This window comes from Chiloscyllium plagiosum, unplaced genomic scaffold (genome assembly GCF_037043375.1).
Source record: "Chiloscyllium plagiosum isolate Xiang-an unplaced genomic scaffold, Cpla_swu_hap1 HiC_scaffold_30, whole genome shotgun sequence".
NCBI lineage: Eukaryota > Metazoa > Chordata > Chondrichthyes > Orectolobiformes > Hemiscylliidae > Chiloscyllium > Chiloscyllium plagiosum.
Window position 1 is genome coordinate 27,938,997 of NW_028270168.1, and position 22,182 is coordinate 27,961,178.

A 22,182-nucleotide genomic window follows, 5' to 3' on the forward strand; every position below is an offset into this window, starting at 1 on the left:
AAAATCAAAAAAAAAATAGCCAATTCCCTGGGAGATAAGGGAATACCTTTTTTAAAATACGTCAGCCAATTTTTGGCTGAGGAAGTATCACTTTTCTGAGAAAGGGTCGCCATGACCTGAAACATTAATTCTGGTTTCTCTCCACGGATGCTGCCAGATCTGCTGAACTTTTCTAGCAAGTTCTGTTTTTGTTTTTGAAGCCAATCTTTGGTATGTGTTCCACTGATCTAGTTTGTCATTTGCCTTCATCTTTTAAAATACAATCTTATCCCTTACATGGGATCATACTGAATTTCTGGTCAATAAAGAAGATCCAGGAAAATCTTTGCCTCATTTCAGAATACAGCCAACAGGTCCAAAGGTTAGTTCTTGCAGGAATTTAATATCACACAGGATTCCAATGGATTATTTTGAAAATCTCAAAGGCAGCTTTTAAACGAAGAAGCAGGAGTTAACTATTGAGTATTACAATCAATGAGTTAGACTGTAGTGATTGGGACTTAGTCAGCCAGATGTACCTCATAGAATATCATTTCCCTGATTGGGGCTGTTAATCTGGTTCAATTAGAGAGCCCTGGCTGACAGATATAAACAGGAGTGTCAGGGGTTTTGCTCACTCTAGGAGCCAATTCAGTACCCGCTGGCTCAATGTTGTGTACTGTGCACATGTAAATAAAGGGTGACTTGGTGCTGGGATACTGGCCTTCATGGGGTTAATTCAATGCCAATATTCACATTGTTGAATTATTCAGTCATTTATTGTTTTAAGAAGCCTGATGAATTTCCCAGAGTAAATATTAATAGCAATGCTTCACTGAAAAGCCAACTGGAAGTGGGATAAGGATAATGGTGGGATTAGCAAGACTAAACCAAGCCAGTTTGGTAACAGATGTAAACTTCACCAAGTCCACTATGCCAGTTTGGATAAACTTGAAAAACCAAGGTAAACAAAAATAAATCCTAAATATTGCAATATCCCAATCATTCTGGCAAAAGGAAAATGAATACATTAATGTACTAATGCAAAATGCCGACTTAATTCATGATCAGAATAGGAAAAAGCTACTGGCTACCACTTATCCTGAATGGTTCTGTCATTCATGATGGGGAACTGATTTTTGTAGCCACTATGCCGCTTTGATACAACAGAGCATGGGAAAGTGGCCAGGCCAGATTGAACCCAGGTTTGTGTGGGACTAGAGAGCAAACTATGAAAGGATGGAAGGTTTTGATTCCGAAAGATGCTTCATGATCCAGTGACAACAATTGAACAGCATCACAGCCACTATCATCAATATCAACTTTGTAATTTTTAGACATTTTTCCTCAATAGGCTAAATTGAAGGAATTGAAACTCTCAACACTTAGATTATTAGTTCAGGCCTCAGAATCCCTAGTCAAGCAGGAATAGCACAACACCACCCATTTATCTTAAATCTAATATTAAATATCAACTCTTAAAACACTCAAAGATAGTGATCATTTAACCAGCCATTTTGTAAAATATTTTGACTCATGTACAATGAGATCCAAACTCTATGTACAGAAGTAATGTTATTGAGGTGTTAGAACAGCTTAACTATTATAACATTAATCTGATACTTATACAGGAATTTGCTAAATAGTGTCTCGAAAATGTTACTTCTGTTGTACATTATCTCTAATTCTTCAAAAGTTATTGTTCTATTTGTGCAGTCCTGATTTTTATTTCCTTTTATTTAATATTGTTATGCCTTACTTATGTTTTTCTTCCTGCATGAGTGTGCTGATTTGATATACACAGGGCAATAATTAATTCAAGACTAATACCTGCGAGCTTGAAATGTCTAAACAGGATGAGTATGAAAGCTTATTCATCAAGCATCATTACATACCTCTCACCAACAACAGTCCAAGTGCCACTTTTCCATTTCCCCATACATAATACAGAAATTCCTCATATTTAACTGCAGATTAATCCTTTAGAGAGACAGATTATTGCTGTAATATGGTTTTACAGGTATCAAACACCCATGAAATGTTTTAACTAAATGGTCATTCTGGACGGATGCCATTACTTAATGGTCACACAAACATAAAATAATTCCTGCTTGAACAGGAATTTGTAAGTCTATAGTTGGAATCTTTTATTCATTGCCCTCTCTCTGCAAGACTGTTGAAACCAAATGAAAAACCCATATTTCTACTGACGTTAACAACTTGCAACTATATACACTTAAATGCATAAAACATCACAAAGTGCTTAAATGCATAAAACATCACAATGAGGAGCTAAATATAACAACAAGCATAAAAAATGATAGAAAATGCTGGAAAACTCAGCAGGTCAGGCAGCATCTGTGGAGAGAAATCAAAGTTAACGTTTCGGGTCGAGTGACCCTTCCTCAGTCATTGGACCCGAAACGTAAACTCTGATTTCTCTCCACAGACGCTGCCAGACCTGCTGAGTTTTTCTAGCAATTTCTAATTTAGTTTCGGATTTGCAGCATCAGCAGTTCTTTCGGTTTTTATAAGAAGAATTATAATGGGTGAACAAAGGATTAAGTAGGTTTTGAATTGCTTTTGAAAGAATGTAGACAGCAATTTATTAAGATGTGGATGCTATAGTATTCATTTGGATACATGATTGTGGAAGAACTATTAACATTTTATTCTTATGAAGATTATTCTAAATTATATTTCTGATAACACAAGTGACTGGACGTATATCATACATGTGCTTGAAAAAAAACACCTTGCAAAGCAAAGCAAAGACAAGTGGCTGCAGTAAGAAAAATGTTGCATTTGCAAAGAAAACCAACTGCTTAACTGTAGTCACTGAGTCTACAATAATTTTAAGAGGTCACGTGATCCAGTTTGTAAGTCTAATAAAGCTGTCAGGTTTGAGAACAGAGATACCTTGCCTGAACAGTCTTTGCCTTCTTTCTCTTTTCTAAAACCCCTCTCAAAGTCTGAGTGTTGTAAACCCACTGGAAAACCTCATCACAACAACTGGAGGGTCCCGAAAGAAGAATTCAAAATCTGCAACACTGTCCCCAGAAAAAATGGAATTCAGCAATTCATGACTGATCAAGCAAGACATCTCTGTGCCAACAGCTTGTGTGTAAAGTGATTTTGGCTATAGACCAATATTTGGACAATTTGTGAATAATTTCTTTTCTCCTAAATTTGACTGTCACTTAGCAAAAGTATTTTTAAGATAACACTCTGCAAGAGTTTCTATTTCTTCGCGCTTGCAGTGATTGTAACAAGATCACCCAGGTGGACCTCATAAAATATGAATTCCCTGATTGCACCAGACTGACAGCCCCAATCATGGAGTTCTGGCTGACAGATATAAATGGGAGTGTCAGAGGTTCTGTTCACTCTGACAGCTGGCGCTGAGGAAACTGGATCAATGTCAAGAGCTCTCCATGTGTAAATTAGGGGTGACTTGTTGACCGCGTACTGGCCTCTGTGGAGTTATTTCACACCTCGTCCGAAACTTGGAGTGAGTGCGTTCTGCGAGCGCGTTTATGCGTGGCACATGCACGTGAGTTTTCAAGTAGTTGCATTTGGTTGCACAATTTAAACATTTTGTTAAATAAATCTTACCATCGTTGGTTGAGTAGGAGTTTGTTTGCAATGAATGTTATTTCTTTCTTAAGGAGTATAGCTGAATCATACAGAGTTATCTATTGGCATAATTGTCTCTTTTTTACAGTTAAACATTTTTGTAATAGGGTGGAGTGATAAAATGAAGGGAATCTGATCACCTCTAACTTGGTTGCAACTATCCATTAAAAAAAAAGAGAAACATCACAGATATGCAATATTTGTAATTATTACAGGTACCAGAACCTATCATATAGTTTGGTGCATTAAAATAGTTGTACATGCCAACTGAAAAACAAGATTGGATTAGTAAGTGTTTTCAAAATAAATTAGGCATTTAATACCATTCTTCAGTGAAACATACCCCTGCAGAAGAATGTTAGAACAGGCTGGGGTTTTACTCTATAAAAACAGAGAACCACGTCATTTTCCAGCTTGAAGTTTTCCTCCCAGGGTGAGGGTCAGCTATTTTAGGAATAAATTATAGATTCATTATGTACACTCATCAGGGCTCCAGCAAAAAATAGTCATCATCTATCTTTAAATAGTACACCAGGTCATAAATTGTCCCAATTAGCTCTTGCTCAGAGATAACTTTTTTTTTAAATGGGAAAGTTGTTCAGTTAAAACAAAAATGAAATTTGTTTAATTTCTGTTCTGTTTCAATTGAGATACTATGATTGTTGATGTCCAAGTAGAGTTGAATCCTCCATATTTGCACAATTTAGTTTTAGTATATTTCCAGTTTGTTCCCCCCTTTTTTGCCAATGTTGATTCATACAGGGCTACAGTTCCACCATATTGATACTGTCCCCAAATCATCATAATTAAAAAGATCCAAACTTCACATACAACACAGCATTTTACCGTGGAAGGCATCACTACCTTACTGACTGTATTGCTAAAAATGTGTTGCTGGAAAAGCGCAGCAGGTCAGGCAGCATCCAAGGAGCAGAAGAATCGACGTTTCGGGCATGAGCCCTTCTTCAGGAAAATTCTTCAGGACTGTATTGCTACTCAATTTTGACTTGCTTGAATATTCCAACAAGAATCTGTCTCAACAATCTCGATACTATTTACACTCCATCACCACATACACACTCAAAGCTAATGGGAGAGCCTTCAATTTTGGTAATTGCCAAATGAGTCACTTATTCACAATTTGCAGTCAGATAGGATGCAGATTGATGAGCATTTTGAAGGCACATCATTCCTTCACTTCTCGACTCTTTGGTGTGTAGCTATCTTACAAGACCCCTCATCTCCCTATATCTAATGATAATGTATTGTCTATTCACATTACAATGGTTGCTTTCACAATGCAGCAAGACAAGTATCATGAGACTATCGCAATATAGCCCTGGCCAATGGGATTTGCAACACACAAAGAACATTGGATAGAACAGCCTTTAAAGTCAGTATGACCTGGTATTTCCCACTTATGGAATTCAAAGCCCATAAAGATATTCTTACCTGCTCAAGAGTCAAGGGTTACTGGCAGGCCACAATTGGATCACTCATGATTTTAATGAGTGACAGAGCTGACTTAAGCTCCTATTGCTTACAAATTAGTGGTCTAAGAAGCAGAGTGGGAAACCTTATCCGTGGTCTTCCCACTTGGTCAGCTCTTCTCTTGGTTTTCCATGAAAACCAGAGCATAGAATTTTCGAACTTTTCAAAAGGGAAAACCCATTGCATGGTAGGGTACCAAAATCAAACAAGATGATAAAGTCCAGTGTTCAACCATCAAGAAAGACATCATAGCAGGAACTCAAAGACTGCAATGGGTCTCAGTGTTCTCAGGTTAGAGAGAGAGGGAGGCAAACAGCCAGACATACTCTTAAACCAGCCAGTTGTACAGGAAATTGCAGTTATGAACTTGAGGTGAAGAGTGAGTCAGGCTCAATCACACTGCCTCCATGCTTGAAAAGTCTACAACACTTTGATTTGGGAATGACCAATTGGGTGAAGCTTGAAAAGGCTGCCAGCATTGATAAAACTGCTGCCCAAGTTGATTCAGTGTCCTAAACCCAGAGACTCAGCAAACAAAATACTGTGACATGCAGAAAGTAAGCTAAACTAGTGGATGATCAAATGGAAAAGATAATATTAATTGCAGACCCTTGATTAAAAAAAAAATTGTATTTTTAAAAAATTACTTGTATCGTATTCTATATTTAACTTCTAAAAATTATATTCTGCTATACTGCACAAAGGAATACCAAATGTTAAATTTGCTCTGTCACTGCTTAACCCAGCTGGTAGTGCCTCCCAGCAGATCAACTGAAGTGATAGACCTGCTAATGGTTCTCTCAGTGCCCACACATTAGTTATCGCAAAAAGGGTCAAGCTGCAGGCTGGTGTGCACTATGCAGCTCAGTCTAGTCACATTGCACATGCAAGACCTAGTGGGATAACACAAGAGCTGTTAATTGCATGTATATGCTGCTAAAAAAAAACACACAACATTAATGATTTCACGGTCAATGTCAGTTATGAAAGTCGCTTAACATCATTAGATATGCTTGGAGATAAATGTCAGAAAATTAGAGGATCGATCCAACTCCAGCTCATTTTACAACATAAATGAACTGCATCTTAATAATGACAACTTGCATTTATATAATGCTTTTAACTTCGTAAAACAGTCCAAGGTGCTTCACAGGAATTTCAACCACCAAATTCACCCTTGGCCACAAGATGAAGGCAGTGAGATGTAAAGATTGTTTTACAAAAAAAGGAGAGAGCTTAGGCCCCAGGCAAGTGAAGGTATGACAGTTAGTGATAGAACCTTTAAAATTTGGGATGTACGAGGAGGACTGAATTGGAGGAGAAATTTACAGAACTCAGCTTGAATGGGCGGGGGATGGGGGGTGGAGAGAAACAAGGCAGTGGAGGACTTTGCCAGCAAAACTCAACCTTTTAAAACTGAGCCATTGCCAGAACAAAGGAATGCCAGCCTAAGTCAGCAAGCACAATGGTGATGGATGAATTGAAGTTGGTCAAAGTTAGTATCAAGATGTTGGATGAAATAATGTTGATGTAGAAGATAGGAGACTGACCAGGTGTCATCATTCCAGGGTTAAGAGAGGGATGAATGAGGGCTCTTGCCACAGAGCTGAAGCAGGGTGGGGGTAGGTAGCCCTGACGATGAAGAAAATATGAAGTTAGAAGCTCATCTGAGCATCAAAGAAGTGATACCTAAGTTTCAAATAGACTAGTTCAGACAGAAGCAGTGACCAAAAGGGGAGATGGAGTGGGTGGTGGAGGCCAAAGACAATGGCTTTGTCTTTCAATATGCACTTCCAGGAATAGATATTGAATAAAGAGAGTGTATCATGTCAAGGACAGTGGAGAGGTGAGAAAAGAAGTGAAAACAGAGCTGGATGTCATCAGTGTAGAAGTGGAACCTGATACACATATTTGGGTTGTTTGGTCAGGTCAGAAACAGCAGAGGGACCAAAAGCAGATTCTAAAGGGAGGGCAGAGGCAGCAACACAGCATTGGGAATAGAAAACATTGCAGGTGATCCCTGGCCATGACTGGATAGATAAGATTGGAAGTAAACAAGGCAATCCTCCCAGCAGGATGGAAGGAAGAATTCAAAAGCAAAATAGCAAGAATCTTCTCACCCAAAATGCTGCATGGAATTTAATCCTCTCTCCTAATGTGAGTTTGGAGGCAGGAACATTGGATTGGGTCAGATGATGCAGAGTAAGGGCTGCATACCTTCCTGCCTCTGCAGCTATTATACTCAGGCAAGGAAGGCTCAAGGACAGCCTTCCCTTCTCACCACCCAATGGGGCCCTCGTGAGTCAGTAATGCACACTTTCAGACCTTTTCCAACCAACTCAGGTGGGATCTCCATGGTGGCTGAAGTGGCCACCAATGTGCCAGAAAAGCAAATCCTTGATAGCAGGTTCCCAAAGGCGATCCTTCATCATCAGGCATTCATTAGAGGACCCAGACGTACAAAGTGGGAGTGAGTGTGGTTCCACTCAGAGCCAACTGCCTGCCCTTAAATCTGACCCCACTAAATCACCCTATTGAGTCAGTGACCCCCTGCTGCCACCCCATTTTGTCCTCCCTCACTCGTGCCACTGCCTGAGAGGTGATGCCCTTTGCCACTAATTGGGCAGCAGAGGAAAGGGATATCTGCCTCTGGTGTCCTTAGTCTCAGGGAAAGCCCATCACTGCCTCATTAGGAAAGACTTGCTGTATTAAGTGCCCAAAAGGAGGTGATATAGAGTTCTTCCTGGATCTTCAGCCAGCAGATTGGGCAGTGATGGACTTTCCCCGGGATTAAGGACCCCAGGGCAGATATCCTTCTTCTCTGCTGCCCAATTAGTGGCAAAGGGCATCTCCTCAAGGGAGTGGCATGAGTGAGAGAGGACAAGATGGGGTGGCAGCAGGGTGTCACTGACTGAATAGAGTAATTTAATGGAGTCAGATTCAAGGGCAGGTAGGTAGCTCTGAGTGGAACCACACTCCATGGGGGCCTTAATCATAGCGAAAGCCCATCACTGCCCGATTAGGAAAGCCTTGCTGCATTCAGTGCCTAAAAGTAGGTGATGTAGGGTTCTTCCTGGCTCTTGAGCCAATAGAAGAGACCCTCAATGCCTGTATTAAATTCTACCCATGAACTTTGTTTCTCTCTCTTCAGATACAGGCTGTTTTAACAACAAAAGGAGGAGAATGATTTCATCAGCAATGAAAAAGCCAAAAAACAAATCAAGAAGAACAAGGCATAAGAATACTTTTGTCACATTTATGTAGAATGTCATTTGTAGCTTTGCTTTATACCCTTACAGTGCTGTGCAATGCCAGAAAGGCTCATTGGAGAGGTTTAGATATGGAGTTACAAAACAAATTGTGGCATAGATCTGAATCAAAGGAACCAAGGGTAACTTTAGTGAGGAAAGGAGAGATGAAGGCAGATTTAAAAGAGAAAAAGGGCAGTACCTGCAGAGATAAGACACTTAATTTCTGACAAAATTGGGGCCAAGAAAGAAAGCTATGTGATCAAAATAGACGAAATCAGGGCAAAGAATGCATGAGGGAAGTCTCACGGACAAGATATGCATGTAATGGGTGAGAAATAGGAAATAAACTAGAACAGGATGTGAGTTCAGGGCTTGGGAATGGGGGTTGTTTGGCCTGATGAACTAGGTAAAAGGAAGGAAGCAGCTAAAGCAGCTGATCAGAGAATGCCAATTTTAGTGACAATGCAATCCATTCACAAATGTCTGAAAGTTGTCGCTGGACACAAATTCAGAGACACATGGGAAACATTTCAGAGGACTATATGCAATGGAGTATAGAAACGAGGAATGGGATGGGGAAAGGAGCATTATTTTCACTTTCCAGAATGATGTTGGAAGAGTGAACAATTTTAGTCAGGAACAGCAGGGCCCACTGTACTTTGTGGGGTTGGGCATTTGGTGATGAATGGTATAACCAAACATCCACACTAAGTGTCCCATGAACTTAAGGGACCAAAGACTAAGTTTATACTGGAGTGATAAAAGCTCCATAAATGGTGTAATAATTTGCTAGAATGATAATGTCCTAAAAGCATTCAGATTCTGTAGATTACCCCATTACCATAATATGCCGCAGGTCCAAATGCAGGATAAGGTGGCATTGTGGTGGAGAAATACAGAACAAGATAGTTTAAAGGTATGAGGGCAATTAACTGATGGGGCAGGGATACACGTTCTGGAACGCTACAGAAGGGGCCAATAGTCTTTTCCATCTGTTAGCAGTCCCTTACAATTGAAAAGGATAGGAATTAAATGTGACAGGTGAAGACCAAAAGAAACAGTATCCATTGCTGAGCTGCCTTTTCTACGTCTGCACACCTAATCCACTGGCTGCTGAATTGGAGGTGCTGCTGCAAAAAATAAGTTGCAAGGAGTGTGTGATATTGGGCGAGGCCTCTTTATCACCATCTGCGTAGGTGAAGATTGCAGCTTGGATTATGGTAGAGTCTTTCTGGAGGCCAAGACCCATTAGGTACAGTCACTGTCAATGCTATGCCCACTTCACCTGAAAGCAGGTGGAACAATTTTAAAATATGTGCCTTCAATGTCATGAAGCTTGTGACTATCCATTGCTTGACAGGTGTAATTAGCTGCAAATATTATTTTTGCACATAACATTTTTGCAATCTGCCATAACTGGAATGCTAGCCACCCTTTAGTGCCATGACTGGAGTATTTCTGAAAAATCATCCAGCAAAGGGTTGTCACATCCCTACCATGAGGCCAGGAAAGGCAAAGTAAAGACTGATACTGGTTGACATGACGGATCACAAGAATCTTAATCAAGAAACCAAAACTATGCAATAAAAAATGGCTTCAAAAATTGTTAACATCAAATCTATTTCCATGTACAATTTAAATAGCCCTGATTGTTCACCTCACGTAAGCATAAGTTGGAATTAAATACTGCCAGCACAAGGACTGGAAAGAAATGGAGGGCATGTTATGAAACAACTGCAGTGCTCTTCTACCCATTACATATTTTCATATTGCAATCAAATACTCATCTGATTCAAGTGCAAACCTGCCCTGCAGATCACTGGAAACACACATTATACAATCAAAGGATGGAAACCTGGTTTACTGGGTCTCCACCACATTTGATTGCCTGTAATATTATTGTTTCTTAGTTAATGGGATGTTTTGATACAAACACTTGTCCCACCAGTTCCATATTGCTACAACACAATAAATATCATTACCAATCACACAGGATTCTGGACTCTTTAAGGATTTTAACATGTGTAAACATGAACCCTCACTGAAATGAAGAATGTTTCCACAGAATAAAGTCGATCTCTCATATTTGTGAGAAGTGTAGACTATTTTCAGTTACATAGTAAAATTCTTGCAGATTCTCACTGACAGGACATTGTAGCTGAGGTTTGTCCACATCAGAGACTACGTGCAAATTTCTGTATTAAAAACCAACTGAATGTCACCAGAGAGCAGATTAATATTCATCATTTGTACGTATACTACATTTGGAATGCGTTTGACAGATTTAACAGATGGAATGGACAGAGCCCTTATCTGGTAACAAGTCTTTTTCTTTCATTAAAATATTTGAAAGAAGAATTTTTTTGAAACTATTTTGGATCCAATGCAGAGACTGCCCTACTGTTAGGTTGACCCATTTTAACTAAAAAATCTGTTATGTACAAGCTGAGCTCCATTTTAATCCACACATATATCGCAGCTTTGATAAGCCAGAATCTGTGGAAAATACAGGAACAAATGTGATCCTCCCTTACACTGTCCATACCAACACCTGATTACCACTCCCAAGAACATCAAACGCTGTGATTAGCCAGTGGGAGGCTAGCTCTCTTCTCATGTTTGTTGTGGGAGACAAATGATTCCTAAATTTTAGTTTTGTCTGTATATGCTAAAGTAGACTAGCAATGTCAGCAATAACTCAAACATATACATTATTAATTGACCACAAATTATCACTCCATTGAGCAGTGAACCAACATTCACCACATATACAAATAAAGAGTTGAATTAGCGGAGATGCAATATCATTCTTTCAGAAACAGGAAGGAGCTAAATGATTAATTTGTGCTGCAAGCCTGCTGCAAGAATAAACAGCCAAGACAATGAATTTAAGCCAAGATTACGTGAAGGAAGTTAAATGTTACATTTAGTAGAATGGTATTTTTCTACAGGTGACTCGATGCTTTTTGATATATAATTCTTATATTATTTCTCAGTAATTAACCGCAAATTGCCACTTCAAAAATTTGCAGTGATCACATTGAAACCATTAATATTTTGTGCAGCCAAGCTCATACATTAGCCACATGAAGTGCACTATTTGAGTACCATATAGAACTAGCAATCACACCCAAGTAAATGGAGCCAAAATGCAATACTACTGTACAGTATGCTATTAAAAACAAACAGACCTGGGAGTAATTCAAGGCTGTGGTTATGAACCACTTGAACTGAGCTCTTATGGTTTGTTGTCATGTGAACCCCACTTCAATTGTTGCCTTGTAATCGCTCCTGGGTATTAATTATTCTCAATATAAAAACGCAATGAATCGTGATGATAAACATCATTAAAAATATATGTGTGCTCAATGTCACTAAGCATTTCTCAAGCATCATCAATGCATCAAAAACAAAGTACCTTAAAGATTCTTCGAAATCAAATAAAGGAAGGCAAAATCTGATTAGATTATAGCTTTTGAATTCACTTCAAATAATCTTCTATTTCAATCTATTTTCATTGAATCCGGTTCTTGAAATTTACACGGAGAATAAGTTAATTTGTTAAATTCATTATCTAAGTAGTTAGTTACTAATTGGAATGTGTGCAAACTGGTTCTCCAAACTCACATCATCAAATTATTTTGTTCATAGTAGAGCTATCCATATGTGTGGTTACCAAACTATGTACAGACATATGTCTTTCCCTGACTAAAAGGGAAGGCAAACATCCTACGATTGCCTGGGGGAGTGGATGGAAATTGATTGTCAATACTCAAGGTTTGTTTTTCCAGCTGCCGAAAGTATATCTTTATTCCTGCATCACTTAGATAGCCTGCTTAAAAATCAGGAAGTCATTTGTACCAATGCAAAGCCAAAAAAAAGTGATATTTTAAAATGTCATTGATTCATTCCAGTGAAAGTGAAAATGCAGCAGAACTGATCGACTTTGCTACTTAGAAATTCTGTGCTGTGAGAATATCAATTATACATGTACAAGGTCTTGGAACATTGTTTCCAAGTTATAGGTGCTACATAAATTCAAGTTTTTTTTGCAATGCATTAATGAACAAAAGTACATAAATGAGAACTAAATATCAAAATTATGCAGTGTAGAGTATAAGGACACCTGACAACAAACAGCACCACAAGAACAGTTTGTGACAAATTACCTTGGGTAGAGGTAAGTCCTCAAATCAGATGAACTTCTGGATCTAAACATTGGCCTGGGAATATTAAACTGGGCAAAATTTTCAGCGACCCAAATTTCACATTGCTCTTAACAGGAGGAATATGTGAACTGACATATTGAGACTAGAGGTAGTTGGTTGCTTGGAAATTGATTAGTAGATTGCAGCAACAGAACTGGCACAGGAGAACATGTTGGATTTTATCTAACCATTGAGGAGCTGTCAAAATCCCAAGAGGTGAAGTGGAAATTGCACACCACTGGGAGCTCAACCGGTGCTAAACAGATTCTTGCACTGGAACTCACACCTCAAAGGCTTTGGTGCTCTTTATCGTTAAAAGTTGCATTGATGTGCACCCAAAACCATTTTCCATCAACTTGAATCTAGCAGTATAAAATGCAACCCTAACTTATGCAGAGGTCACTTATTCTTGCAGCAAGACAATGGAAACCCAACAATATTAATTTCTACTTTAAACATAAATACTAAATCAAAGTGAATATTTTACATGCCCAAATTCATAGAAAATAGCTCAAAAATGGCACCCGAGGTTTCTTCCAGTTGGGAAAACCCGAATCAAATGAATAACATCCAGTTGACCTTTTTTATTTTGCCAAAATGCGCAAATAATCCTTCTTTGTATCTACAGCGAGCACAATAAAATGAGACTTTTATAATAGAATTGCATCTATTAATTCAGCGTAAAACTGAACCAGAGACAACAGCGGCTCAAGCTCACTCGCTATGGGCAAGGGATTTACCGCTGCCTGATTAACGGGCTGTACACAGAGATTTATCCCTGCAAATCCCCAGCAATGCAAATAACCACAGAAAGGCAACCACTCGTTTCATAGCAATTGAATTTCGGCTTACCAGATCAGAAGTGAGAGATGGTATGGGGGAAAACTAAAGTTGTTCTAAGGAAGAATCCACTTCGTGCTGGAATTAGAAATATGGTAATTGTTCCATGTTAAAACAACCAAGATCATCTTCTTTCAATCACAAATCGTGGATTAATAACTTCACCCCCCTCCCCCCCGCAGCGAAATACCTCAAATAATTCAACTTCCAGCATCATCCATTCATCTAGTGTACAGTATAAGTTCAGATCACGACTCTTTAAACTATATGCAAATCTACTTAAACCGCGTTCAATCTCACTGAAAGTAGTTAAAGGTGAACCGGTATGATGTGCTACACAAATACACGGAGACACCAAGAATAACTGGCACTCAAGGTCATCGCAAGTAAATTAGCGCGATCTGTTAAATTATAAAGGCTGCAGAGAAAATCGCGACACATAACAATTGCTGTCCGGTTTAAGCTCAGATTGTCAGTGCTCACGAAAATAAAACCGTTATCTTCCACACTGGAGATTATACGTCCAGGTATATATTTCAAGCGCTGTCCTTTACCTTGTTAAACGATCAAATACAGTGTTGCCTGTACCTTAGCTGTCTTATATGAAGCATGTCCTAATGTGAGGACGATGTGAAATGGACACAGTTCAGAAGCACAATGCAACAATGTAACACTTCACAGCTGGGCTGATTGAAACAGGGAGAGCGCGCCCATTCCATTCGCAGGGGTGGAACGAACACATTCAGAACATACGCCGCAACTGGTGCCTTCAGTTTATGAACACAAATTAGATATGGGCTTTGTCTGCACCCTCTGACTGTAAAACAGACTGACACTTTGGCTCCCCATTTCCTGGAGTGAAGGGAAAAGTTAGTATGGAGCTATCCCACCTACCCCGACCCCCCCGGCTCCTGCGTGGTTTTGGTGTACTCCCGCGAACTGAGTCTTCCAGCAGGATGTCCATGCTGTATCAATGAATGGAGGAGATGCTCTTGAACCCTGCGGCTCGATCACGCTGATTCACAGGAGTTGCGGCATAGACGAGTTGTCTTACACGACATTTCCAGTTGAAGCTCACGGGTGGAGATTTCATTGACCAATACTAAAGTGCCTTAAGCCACAGCAAGGTCTTGCAATGCTGCAAAGAAATGCGGCATTTTGCAGTGTTAAACTTTAGCACGAACGGGAAAGCTATTATCTGCGTCTTTAATAAGATATGTCACAGTAACACAGCAAGTTTAGCTGATCCCGGACTTTATAATAATATCTTCAGATTGGGAAATGGGTGACTGAGACATGTACCGATTGGAACATTATGGGTATAGGTGTGTGGATGGGAGGGATTTACTATGAAGGTCAATCTGGAAATATAATTCCAGCCCTGGTTTATAGGTAGTTTAATTGGTCACAAAACATACTCCTGAATGTGGTATTTTCCCAAATGACTGGTCCTGGGACCTTCTCGTATCTACCCCCTTTACCAATATATAATACTGGGTAAGCATAATTTGAGGTAGCTTGGTGCTAGCAATCCCCCTTTGCCCTGGGATGATCCAGTGTGCAGTGGGAGAGAAGAGGGGAGGCAGTGGCCTAGCAGTATTAGTGCTAGACTGCTAATGCAGAAAGCCAGGTAATATTTCTGGGGACCTGGATTCAAATCCTAATGGTTGAATTTGAATTCAATAAAATTATGAGACTGATCAATGACCATTGTCAGGAAAAAAAACCCATCTGATTCACTAATGTCCTTTAGGGAAGGAAACTGCCATCCATGCCTGGTATGGCCTAGACATGGCCCCAGACACCTCTGGGCAATTAATGACACCCTCATCCCATGATTGAATTAAAAATAAGAGAAGACCATGGAGTATCTACAGAAGAAGCATTATTCCTAGCTGACAAGGTTTATTGTATGATAATAATACATACATTTAGTCAGACATAATTACTAAAATCTTACTTAACCAGTACAAACAATTCCCTGTGACACCAAGTGTAGAACTCTTTGGTTCCATCCATAGACTGCTTGTGACATCAGTAGATTGGGTGGAGCCAATGTCCACAATAATCCATTCCAAACCATTATTGTTGCAATACAGGGATAGCAAACCAAACCAAATTAACTTCAATATCACTGGATTCATAACAGTGACATTAAAACATTCAATGGCCCTCCAAATTGCTCGATTGTTTTGACCTAGACTTTAAATAACTGATATTAGACATCAAGTTTATAACTTAAACAAAAAAATATCAATAATGTAACTTTAGTAGAACACAGTTAAACAACAAAGCAATTTAATTAATTATATGATGTAAGCCTGATTTTCTTTGATCTAAACACCCACACACACCAACAGACAGACACGGTTAAGGGACAAATTGAAAAATAAAATGAAAAATCATAATTTGCCAGTTAAATAACTGTTTCAATTATGAATACCATACCTTCATGAAATCCTTCGATTATGCATTACCGATACGTAAGGCTGTATATCTTACTCAAATTCCAAAGTTACCTCTCAATGCAAATAAATTCTGCAGATCTCTGAAGACTTGTACTGATTTCTTACAGACTGGGATTATTTTCTCAGAACTTTCAACAAGTCAATAACTGGACAATAACTAGAGAGAGCAAAAAACAAAACCAACCCTAGTCCAGAAGTTTCCAAAATCCAGCCAGAGTCAGTTAACTCATCTTTTTTCAACATTCTCTATGTTTGGTTGGCTAGCACCATTCCTCCTTTGAATGACAAATTCAAAATGCAACCAGCTGCCAGTCCCTGAGCACAGCAACATCTCAGTTCCAGGTCATCTACAGTTTCTTTAGAGCAGTAATTAACTTGCATTATCTTTCCAGGCCAGTTTCCAACAGCAAATGTTTGTCTTTTGTTCTCTCCTCTTTTTTTAAACAAGTTGTTCAAAGTTCAAATCTCCTTAAGCCACAGTTCCAACCAAAATAAGAAAAATAAGTGATAGTCTTAACATTCCCTTCCCATCCATGCCCAAGTATGTATCCCCATCATTAAGTAATTGTATAATCATGTATATAACTATGTTACCTTAACCAATTTCTCCCCCAAATCTCTGACTTCACAAATGAGGACAGTCTAAATTTTCCACAATTCTCTTAGTACACATTTTCTTCAGGTCTGGAAGAATGGTAGGCCTTTCATTTGAGCACTGTTGACTCTGACTCTGATCAGTAGATCAAATTTGCCCTGGAGAATCTTTTAGCTCTCAGATATCCTTCAGAGAATGTAGCATTCTTTGCAAACACTGCTAATCACTCCATTACCTTATCTGGTGTACATAATTTCCTAAACTTCCTTATTGGAAGACAGCTGCATTACTGAAATAAATACTTTCTTCCTTGGTATAAACTGGATTTCTGGAGCAGTCATTTGCTTTACAATTGAAAGAGGGAGACTTTTATTAAGTATTGTGAATGTTTAGGCGAGACAGCTTTCTTTTCTTTGCTGGATTGTTAATATTGGTCTGATTTGAAGGAGCCATATGCAGCTTACGCCCTTTAAGTTGTTGGCCAAGCAGGATATCTTCAGTCGCCCAGTGTGATTGCTTGATTGCTAAAGTAATTCTTTTTCAGACTCTCAGTCATCTGACTGAAAGCTTGTTTCTCACTCAGTACACTCTCACCTTTTTAGTACAGACTGTTCTGTTATAGAAGACAAACAATTGCTATTATTGTGAAGTACCTGAATTCTTTTATGTTACTCTCTTATGATATAATAAATGATTTCATTTGATGGTTTCCTTTGTTTGTGTTCTGACCTGAGTCTTGGAAGGCCAAATAGGTCTTCTCCCATTTGTCTCCTGATTGGTTGGTCATGAAGGGTATATTCCTGGACCAATCACCCGACAGTTTCTGGATCAGTTGTTCTCTGGATGTCATGGACTTCCTCCAACTCTTCTGAAGGGATTGAGGTTGAGATGTGAACACAGACTCAAAAGTGATTGCCAAAAATGTATGCACTCCAACTCTCTTATGTGTGTTCCAATGTAAGGATACTTGCAGCAATTCAATGCTACTGACAACAATCCTATTTGCATCTGAGTAACTGGTTTGATAAGACAGTAACATTTGCTCCTGTATCAAGCATAAAATCAACAGGCTATGCATTGCCTTAGACAATTTCATCTCCAAACTTATCCGAATTAGTTAGTTCCCGTAGGAATGCCTTCGATATATTCTCCAATTGACGTACTTTGTTAAATGAAAGTATAATTTCCAATAGGGGTGGATATCCTATGTGTAGTCTACCACCTGTACTTCCTCCACACTGAAATGGTATCTTCCTTCTGCAAATCTTCTGTAATTAACCTACAGTTTTACAAAGGTAGCATTCCTTAATGATAGTTAAATATTGCCTATGCCAATGAGCCCTAATTGTCTCACTGCGTGGTCATCGATTTTAAGCACCAACTGTTTGGTTTATTCTTGATGTAGGTTTGTCACATGCCTCTCTACAGTGTCCATACCATATAAATTGGTTAGACTCTGTCGCCTTCTAGAAACAGTGTTGGTCTTCTCTCAGGATCTTTTTTTGAGTCTTTCTGGATTCTGCTAATATTTAAACAGTATTATCCAAAGGTAAATCTTCCTTGGACTGTAATAAAAGTGACAAAGATTCATCAATAATTCTAAACTACTGTCCCTTATGAATTCTAATTTCAAGCTTCTACATTCAGTTTCACCCTAACCTGTAAATTAATGGAATTAGCAGTGATTTTCATGGCAAGTGAACTCTTCCATTAAATCTTATTCTAGAATTATTGATTCTCAAATTCAAATAATTATCAAAGCCTTCAGGAAATCTTCAAAAACTTATAGGTGGTTGGGAAAGTGGCAGAATGGGTAACTATGCAATTTTCCATGTCCATGGCTGAAAACAGCCTGGTGGAGGCATGCAGTTTGTGGCAATGGTTGTGACTGATGACTTGAAGCTCATTTGACTTAATTGGAAAGCAGAAAATATTATCCCTACAGATATTTTGCAGAATCTGAAGCTGCTGAAACCTTAATGTAAAATTAATTTTGCTGAAATATTTCAGTGGAAAATCCAATTAATGCAAAACTATGCCCAGGATGACTTATGATTAACGAGCTCCTCTATTATCATTTTTAATAGTGTCTTAATCTTTATATATTTAATGCTTTGGTTAGGATGGAAAAGAAAAATAATGCCTTGACATCTACTCATAATTATTATCAAAACATCTTTACTGAAAATGACATATGTGAACAAATGGGGAAGGATAAGATTGCGCTAGATTCCAATGTACCAATGATTGATGTTCAGGTTGAGTGCTAGAGATTAATAGTGTTCATTTGGTGGAGTTGAGGGAGGAGAGTGGTGGTGGGAAGGTACGAGACAATGACTGTGTGGAATCATAAGTCAAAGAGGAGTAGAAAGTAGAACATGGAACAGCATAGCACAGGAATGGGCTGTTTGGCCCAACATTTCTGTGCTGACCATAATGCCCTTCTAGACTAATCTCATCTACTTGCATATGGTCCGTACCTGTCACGTGTCTGTCCAAATGCCTCATAAACTTTCCTGTTATATCTGCTTCTACCACCTCCACTGGAACCACCCTCTGTGTAAAACATCTGCCTCACACATCTCCTTTAAACATTCCCCTTCTCGTTTAAACCTAATCCCCCTAGTAATTGACACTGCTGTCCTAAGAGAAAGATTTCAACTATTCACTCTGTCTATGCCTCTCATTATCTTACATACTTCAGTTAAGTTTCCCCTCAGCCTCCGATGCCCTAGTGAAAGCAATCAAATTTTGTCTAACCTCTCCTTATAGTAATACACTCCAATCCAAGCAACATCCTGGTAGAACTCTTTTGCACCCTCTTCCAAACCATGCATTCTGAGAGGAGCTGCAAGTGGACATACTTCTTGTGGACACAGCCATCAGAGACATTGGACTTTTCTCTGATCACCCACATCTCAAAGGAGGGCTGACCACTCCATGAACTGCCATTACTACCCCTCTAGTAACCATTGGATTAAAAGAAAAGGAAAGATCTTACCTGATCAACCTTAATGCTGCTCTGTCTCCTCAGTAAAGTCTGGTGCTCAGCAAAGCCTGCACTTTGACCTCACAGCCCTGTCCAAAATGGTCATTCCCCAATTCTTCTCCCAGAATTCCTTTCAGTTGCTTCTTGCTATTGCCCTTTTTTTTGGAGGCTCTGCCTCCTACTGAGCACCAGGACTTCTGCAATCCCCTTCTCCGATGTGGTGACTGAGGCAACTTCTCTCAGAATTTTCCTCAGCAACTTCTCACTAAATGACAAACTAGAACCAAAATTCAGTTCCTACTTTTGCAAAACCTGGAAAAGTACATCCACATTTTATACTTGACAGAAAAACTAACCCCATCATCACTTCTCTTCAAGTAAATTCCTCGGTTAAAAATAAGAAATTACCTATTTCACTTCCTAGTCAAGAACCAACTAATGAAACCATACATGCAGAAATTGCAAATTCAAAATGTGCCCACTTCTATAACATTAGTAGTTGTAAATTACAGAGAAGAAAACTGTTTGTGGAGTTACTACATGAACCACAAAGTGAAGAATTATCATTTGTTAAACAAAAATGTTGTGGAGTCACAGCAAGATGAAGACATTAGAATCGATTAGATTTATTCCCTTCATTAACACATTGCGAAATGAATACCTTGTTCCTACCCATAACAGAAATAACAGAAGTAGTGTAGTTATTGCAAAATATTTTGCTCGTTAATTTCTATTCATACTTCACTGGCTATTATAGTGCTAGGTTTACCACCACCCACATTTAACAATTTAAAAGTTTACAATCAATCACCCTCCAAGCTAAACACCATCCTGGCTTGGAACTAGATCGCCATCTTTCACAACTGTTTGATTAAAATCTTAGAACTTCCAGCCTAACAGTACTTGAGGGTATATCCAGTCTGAAGAAAGGGAGTGTAGCGTGTTTAAGGCCAAGGTGACTGACAGATAATTTGCCTAGTGATGACAGTTCAGCAACCAGTGAACTCATTATGGCAGATTTCGTAATCTGATACTTGAGTGAGATAGATTTGCAGATCTACAGGGCACTGTAGATAATTGACCAGTTATCCAGGTTCTGTACAAATCCAGGAAAAATATGTCTGTGTTTGGACAAGCACTGGGAAAGCTGACAGACATTGTGTTTGTTAAGCGTCACAGTTTTACCTGGCTTAGCAGTATCCTTGTGTACATTGGAGATCTACAAATCCTGGTTTTGTCAACCAATAGTCGCAGAGTGTGGTGCTCGAAAATTACAGCCGGTTAGGCAGCATCCGAGGAGCAGGAGATTCGACATTTCCAGCATAAGCACTTCATCAGGAATGAGACTTGTGGCCCAAGGGGGCTATGAGATAAATGAGAGGGGGATGGGATGGGAGGAAGGTAGCTGGGAATGCAATAGGTAGATGAAGGTGGGGGTGAAGGTGATAGGTCAGAGACAAGGATGGAACGGATAGGTGGGAAGGAAGATGGACAGGTAGGACAGTTCAAGAGGGTAGTGCTGAGTTGGAAGGTTGGATCTGGGATAAGGTGGGGGGAGGAGAAATGAGAAAACCAGTGAAATCCACATTGATCCCACATTGATCTTGGTTGGAGGGTCCCAAGGCAGAAGCTGAGGCATTCTTCCACCAGGCGTCAGGTGGTTAGGGTTTGGCAGTGGAGGAGGCCCAGGATCTACATGTCCTTAGCGGAGTGAGAGGGGAATGGAAATGTTTGGCCACCGGGTGGTGGGTTCTTTCATGCATGTGTTCCAGAGATGTTCTCTGAAGCGATCCACAAGTTGGCATCCTATCTCCCCAGTATAGAGGAGACCACATCGGGAGCAACGGACACAGTAGATGAAGTGTGTGGAAATACAGGTAAATTTCTGTCGAATGTGGAAGGATACTTTCGGGCCTTGGATGGAGGTAAGAGGGGAGGTGAGGGCTCAGGTTTCACACTTCTTGCGGTGGCAGGGGAAGGTGCCGGGAGTGGAGGGTGGGTTGATGGGACATATGAACCTAACAAGGGAGTCGCAGGGGGAATGGTTTCTCCGGAATGCACATGGGGTGGGGAGGGAAATATATCCCTGATGGTTGGATCTGTTTGTAGGTGGCACAAATGGAGAATGATGCGATGTATCCAGTGGCTGGTGGGGTGGAAGGTGAGGACCAGTGGGGTTCTGTCCTTGTTGTGATTGGAGGGGTGGAGGGCAGGGATGCGGGAAATGGAGGAGATGCACTGGAGGGCATCGTTGACCATGTGTGAAGGGATACATGAACACCAACTAGCCACAAAAAGACATGACCCTCTCTCACTAGTATCCTCACATGCAGATGAGGAAGGACACCATTTCGACTAGGACAACACATCCATCCTAGGACAAGCCAAACAAAGACACGCACGAGAATTCCTACAAGCATGGCATTCCAACCGGAACTCTATGAGCAAACACATCGAGTTAGATCCCATCTACCACCTCCTGAGAAAAAGAAAAGGAAGTGACTTCACCACAGGAAATAACATCACCACTGGAAATTACATCACCAACACAAAGAAACCCAAACATATAAATAGAAAGCAGAAATTTTCAGCATTGCTTCGCCTGACACCCGCTGAAGATGTTACCTAGTAGGGTAGCGAAACCGTCTGGAAATGAACCTTGCAGCTCAGCGAGCAAACCTACATCAGGTTGAGCTTGCCAATTGGATACAAAATTGGCTTAATG

General features: G+C 39.7%; 1 protein-coding gene across 2 annotated transcripts in view; it reads right to left on the minus strand.

Moving 5' to 3' along the window:
- The window catches only part of LOC122563655 (hippocalcin-like protein 1), a 151,937-nt gene extending 137,864 nt beyond the window's left edge, over nucleotides 1-14,073 (minus strand). The window contains exons 1-2 of one of the 2 annotated variants that reach the window (XM_043717677.2): nucleotides 13,994-14,073; nucleotides 13,418-13,483 (exon numbers count right to left, since the gene is read on the minus strand). The gene's annotated coding sequence lies outside the window, so the exon portion shown is untranslated. Of the gene's footprint in view, nucleotides 1-13,417; nucleotides 13,484-13,959 lie in introns of both variants that reach the window. The other variant, XM_043717676.2, reaches the window with a different exon arrangement.
- Between the last annotated feature and the right edge of the window lie 8,109 nt (nucleotides 14,074-22,182).